Raw genomic sequence first — 6,000 nt, forward strand, 5'->3', positions numbered from 1 at the left:
AGGGGAGACCAGGCAGAAGGTGTGCCCTTCCTTCTGGCCTTTTCTTCTGCTTCTTTTCTTTTTTGCACCTGTTGAAGAAAGGGGCTCACCCAGCCTGTCAGTGTGGGGCGCAGCCCCGTGGCGGGGCTGCTGCTTATTTGACTTGGGGACCCTCGGATGGCAATGGAGTGAAATAATCCAGGAGCGCACACTTTGTAAATTGGGCAGAGATCCTTGGAGTCCAGGGAGGAAAGACAGAGAGGAACTCAGCGTAAGGGAAAAAACTGCCCGGCAAAGTTGTGGCAAGTTTTCCTTTTGCGCTTTTCGGGTCCTGCCTGATGGCATTGCTTTAAGCGATCGTCACTTACCTTGTTATTACTTGGGGCTCTTTGCTGAGGAGTTAGCTCCTGGCTTCTTTAAAGAGAAGCAATCCTCGAGGAATAAACTTGCCTTTGTATCAGACCGAGGTGCATCTCAGACTGTACTGAGAATTTCCTAATGAGTCCTTGTTAAAGGTAAGCCCTGGAGTGGTTCCTGTAACGAGAGAGGTTTGTCTGTGATCATTAGAGGGCCAGGCTGCAAATCGGCTCTTCTGGTCGAGTGGGAAGTTTAAAACAAAGAAACAACGCATTGCTGATTATTAAAGCAAAGTTTCTGTGTTTGGTAATTTCTCTCTTTTCACACTTCCAAAGGCTGTGGGATCTTCTGAAGAATAACTGAAATTTATTCATTATTTTGAACCAGACCTGCAACTTCTCTGGGGATAGGAAACAACTAGGCAGAGAAATGGTTATTGGCATGCTGGACCTGGAGTCTGGAAGATGTGGGTTCAAAACTTGCCTTGGACATAAAACCCTGAGCAAGTCAGTGAATTTCTCTTAGCCTCAGTTTCTCAATTGTAAAATGTGGATAAGAATCACACTCTCTTCACAGGCACTTTGTTTGTAGGAAGGATCCCTGGAATAAAGTACTTTGCAAACCTGAATGCCCTTTATAATTATTAGCAGTTACTTTTATTATCACTGCAGACCTGCACCTGCTCAGTAACTTGAAGAGATGCCCAGACCCCTGAGCCATGAAGAGATTTGCCCAGGGTCACACAGGCAGTATGCTCCAAAGGCAGATCCTGAACCCCGAACTTCTTGACTACAGGGCTAACTCTACAATACCAGACTGCCTCCCAGTACTTCACATTCATGCAGTGCTTCCAAGTATGGAAATTGCCTCACTGGTGTGACCTCATTGGCACTTAACAAGACACCTGTCAGGTCAAATCTATAACTTTTATTACCCTCACTTTACAGATGAAGAAACTGAGGTTCAGGGTGGTTAGGTGACTTGTTCAGTTCCTGTCAGAGACAGGATTTGAGCCCTCACTCCAAGTCTAGGATGCCATCTAATTGTTTGGGTATTTATTAATAAGTGACTTTTATTTGGTGATAGATAAGAGGAGGGGAGGGGAGGGAAAGGTAGGGGAAAGCAGAAAGACATGGTTACCAACTAAAACCCATCAACACATGAAACATTGACAGCTCAAACTTTTCAGAACTCCTGCAAGAGTATAAAATTTGTTTCCAAGCTCAGGAGCTAATTTGGAACTTCCATGAGTAACATAGAACCTATGCCCTATCTATAATGGATGTTTCCTCCAAGGGCCCTAATCCAAATGAAACCGGCAAGTAGGCTTTTTATCCTTCAGAGATGACTTCCTCTTCTCATTTGTCATTCAAATCACTCTCAGTGCAACTCCCCTTGATGTAAATGTCCCTGACTTTCTGAGAATCCAGGTAGAGTCCAGAGGTGGGTACTGGAGGCTGGACCAAATTTAGTCTCTTCTAATGAATGTGGCTTTGCCATGTTGTTGGGTCATCGAGTCGTTTCAGTCCTGTCTTACGCTTCATGACCCCATTGGGGTTTTCTTGGCAGAGATTCTGGAGCACTTTGTCATTTCCTTCTCTAGTTCATTTTATAGATCAGGAAACTGAGGCCAACAGGGTGAAGTGATTTCCCAGAGTCCCGCAGCTTGTAAATGTCTAAGGCCAGATTTGAACTCAAGGAAGATGAATCTCACTGACTCCAGGCCTGGTCCTCTATACACTGTACCACTTAGCTGCTCAGGCTTTAGAAAGATAGAAAACAAACAAACAAACAAAGAAAAAAACTTGGGCATTTGCTTACCTCCTAAGTCCAGATCTGGAGGCGGCATCCCATCTAGTTCCCTTCATTTTATAGATAAAGAACCCAAATCCCAGACAGGGGAAACAATTTGCCTGAGGACACACATGGATAGTAAGAAATCATATTGGGATCCTAATGGAGGTTCTCTCACTCTAAAGCCAGGGACTTTCCATTGCATTTCCAATCAGCTTGGAAATTTTCACCAGCATCTCTGTGAAAAATTGTGAGCCACCTCTATTAGCTTCACGATTCGGCTGTAATTGCAGGATTATTTCTTTGCTCAGTTAGATGACCACAAACCCCAGTGCCTTTAAGAGCAGAGGTAGTTAAGGATCTGCATCCCGAAAGGGACTGTGAAATTGATGACCGAACCCTGGATCAACTGCAGTTATGTCCAAGAATCATTTAATATGTGATGGCCCAGGTTTGATCACAACTAAATGGAAAGGGAAATGCTGCTGTTATTGTGACAAACACATTCTAACAGTGCAGGGCACACACTATTTCCTCCAAACCCTTAGTAGTTTTCCAGATACATTTGGCAAGTTAGTGCAATCTGAAATTTGATAAGTGTGTTAAATGATCTGTCTTACTTAATCATACCATCTTCTTGAATATCAATGACAAGCCTATAAATTATGTAAGATTATAATAGATAGGGGCTCCCAGTGCACACTGACTTAATTTTCCTACCTTTAATGGCTGGTATAGACTTTTAGACTTAGCTTTGTCTACACCTTATATTGAATGAAATGTTAAGATGACACAGTTAAGTATATAATCAAGGCAAAAAAAAAGTTCCTTTATGTTAAGGAATACAAAGTATTATTTTGGATCTGAGTGTTGATTCATTCATCGAGTGTTTATTAAGCAGCAACTATGTATCAGATTCTTGTGTTAGGTGATGAAAGATACAAAAACAAAGAAACAAACGAAAACAAATGTCAGTCCCTGCCCCCAGTGAGCTTCTATTCTATTGGGAGAAACAACATGAGTGGTAACATGGGTAGCACAAAATATATAAAAATTATCAGAGTAAGAGTAAAAGTATTAAGTGATGACAAGGTGTGCCAAGCGCTGTGCTAAGCACTAGGTATGGAAATAGAAAAGAGACCACAGGCTCTGCCCTTTGGGAGGTTACATTTTAATGGGGGAGATAACATCTAGAGATGGTTAGAGAGGGTTATTTCATTTGTGAAAGTTGCAAGGATGGAGGGAAGTGCCATAGAGAAGCAATTTGACCCCTCCTTTCCAATGGCAATGATGCTATTGATTTAATTATGGCTTCAGAACTGGGTCAGGATAGTGAGATTGAGAGGGGAGGGAGTCATAGATGGTACAAGGCATCTGGTGGGGTCATGGTCGGAGATCATGTGAGGTACGGTATGATTTGACCACAATCACATAGCTAGCAAATTTTGGTGGTGTGGGAGGCTGAGAGAGCTGGGAGAGGTCACTGCCAAACAGTGGGACAAGGACTAATCTCTATCAAGCAGTGGCTCTTCAGCTGAACCTTGAAGGAAGCTAGGGATGCTGTGAGATGGAAGGGAGGACAGAAGCCGTTTATTATTTTTCTGCTCAGCTTAAGTTGAGGTTTACCTCTCACACGGTAGCTTTAATGTTACCTCGATGAGCAAGGTTTCTGTTTGGAATGCTTTGAACAGAATGAAATTTCAGTGGTGGAGAAAGAAATGATTTATGTGGGAACTCTGTGTCTTTTTATATGACCTGTATAATGTAACAACTTGCATCCTCAGCTGAAAGACTGAGTCCCAGAGTTGCAAGTTGGAAAGAACCATCCCCCTGGGTATTCTTCCTCATTAAGAGAGAGGGTACTGTCAGCAAGAACTTGCCACTCTTCCTCTCTTGTCTGCTACCTCTGGAGGGAATACTGAAGAGGGAAGGAAAGGGAGGTAACTGGGGGGAAATGAATGAGGCCCTGGCCTGATCTCCCTTATGAAGCTGCATCTCTTGTCTGGGTGGGGCAAGGGAGTAGAGGACCTGGGATGGACAGGGTCTACCATGGATGGAAGTGAGGCTACTGTATTCCTGTTGGGTCAGTCTTCCATGCTTCCCCAAAGCAAGGAGAGATGCTTTGCATCCCAGAATTTCCTGATAGTGACAGGATTCTCCAATGTTGTTTCTCCAAATACTAAAGAGGAGAAAGGGCTAGGTTTGTGTATGAGTGACTCTACCTCATGTAGACACCTTGGTGTCTACAACTGATCACCGTTTCCACTGGAATATCTGTGAGATGCCATAGACAGAATCTTAGTATGGAAGGGGCCTTAGAGGTCAATGTTTTTACTCCATAAAAGAATATGTTTTACAATATTGCTAACAGGTTGTCGTGCAATATCTGTTTGAATATTTCTAGAGATGGAGAACTCAGCACCTTAGAAGGAAGCTTATTTCATTTTGGCATAGCTCTGATTATTAGGACATCTGAGTTCCTTTTTGTGGATTGTGGGATCCTGGATGTAAAGCTAGAAGCCATCAAAGGGGACATCTAGGCCAACACTCCATTTTTCCCATGAGAATGCTGAGGCCCAGGAAAGTTAAGTGACTTAGCCAAGGTCACAGAGGTAAAAGAGGTGAAATTTGAACCTAGGTCCTCTGACTTCTGAACCAGTGTTTTTGACACTACCCCACTGATGATGAGTGACAAGGGAAAATGTGTGTTCTGGAGGCCAGAAAATTCTGTTCTTTAATGTGATGAGGAAGTGGGACGCATGCTCTTGGTAATCATGTGTCTTGGTTAATAAAGCATTACCAAGTTTCCCAAAGAAAGTATGCAATAAAACATGCTTAATGTTAAAGTTATATTTTGAGAAACTTCATATTTGTTTACATAGTACACTGGAATGATTGCAAGGTTTGGAATCATAGGACTCGAGTTCAAACACTGACTCCACCATTTAATATCTTTATGACGTTGAGCAGATCATCTGACTCTCTGTGCCTTGGCTGCCTCATCTGTGAAATGAGTGAGTTGGACTCAGTGGCCTCTTTGACTTTCTCTTTGGGATCTTGTGTCTCTAGTTTTCACTCTCTCATTAACCTGCTTTGGGACTTTGGCCAAACCACTTCAATTCTCTCTGGATCTCAGTTTCCCCATCTGTCAAATGAACAGCTCCTTTCCTTCTTTAGTACCCTATGACTCTGTCTTCTGTGGTGGAAAGTAGCAGGGCTTCCATGGCCATTATTAGGAGGTTTCACTATCATGACAGTGGCAAACTGGCAGGAACCAATTGCTAGGCATCTTTTGTGGAGAGCTGGGTACCAATGAACTGACTGTGCATGAGAAGGATCCGGAAAATTGGGCTCTTCCATGAAACCTCCCAGCTTTTTCTTTGTCTTGCTCGGTTCCAGGAGTGCACAGCACTTCCCACACATCCCCAGCCATGCCACCACGTGAGTCCCCTGCCCTGCTTCCTAGATCTGGTTTGTGTGTTGTGCCCCTCCCCCCGTTAGAATGGGAGCTTCTTGAGGGCAGGAACAGCCTTGCTTGATTTGTTTATACTCTTAGCTCTTTGTGCAGTGTCTGGCACAAAAAAGATTCTGAATTTAATGTTGTAGCTAGCTAGCTATCAAGTCTTAAGAACATTTCCTTTGAAATCTATGCATTGTCTAGCTTCCTGAAAAAAAAATTAAAGTCAAAGAATTCAGAAGAGTATTCAAAGCCTAGGTCATCATAGCAATAACTAACGTATGGTCAGTCAACAAGCATTTATTGAACACTTACTATGAGCCAGGGTCAGTTCTATGTGTTGAAAATACAAAGAGAGGCAAAAACATGGCCACTATATCAAAGGCCTTGTATTCTAAAGGGAAAGAGAATGT

Source organism: Trichosurus vulpecula, chromosome 5 (assembly GCF_011100635.1).
Source record: "Trichosurus vulpecula isolate mTriVul1 chromosome 5, mTriVul1.pri, whole genome shotgun sequence".
In the NCBI taxonomy this organism is placed as follows: Eukaryota; Metazoa; Chordata; class Mammalia; order Diprotodontia; family Phalangeridae; genus Trichosurus; species Trichosurus vulpecula.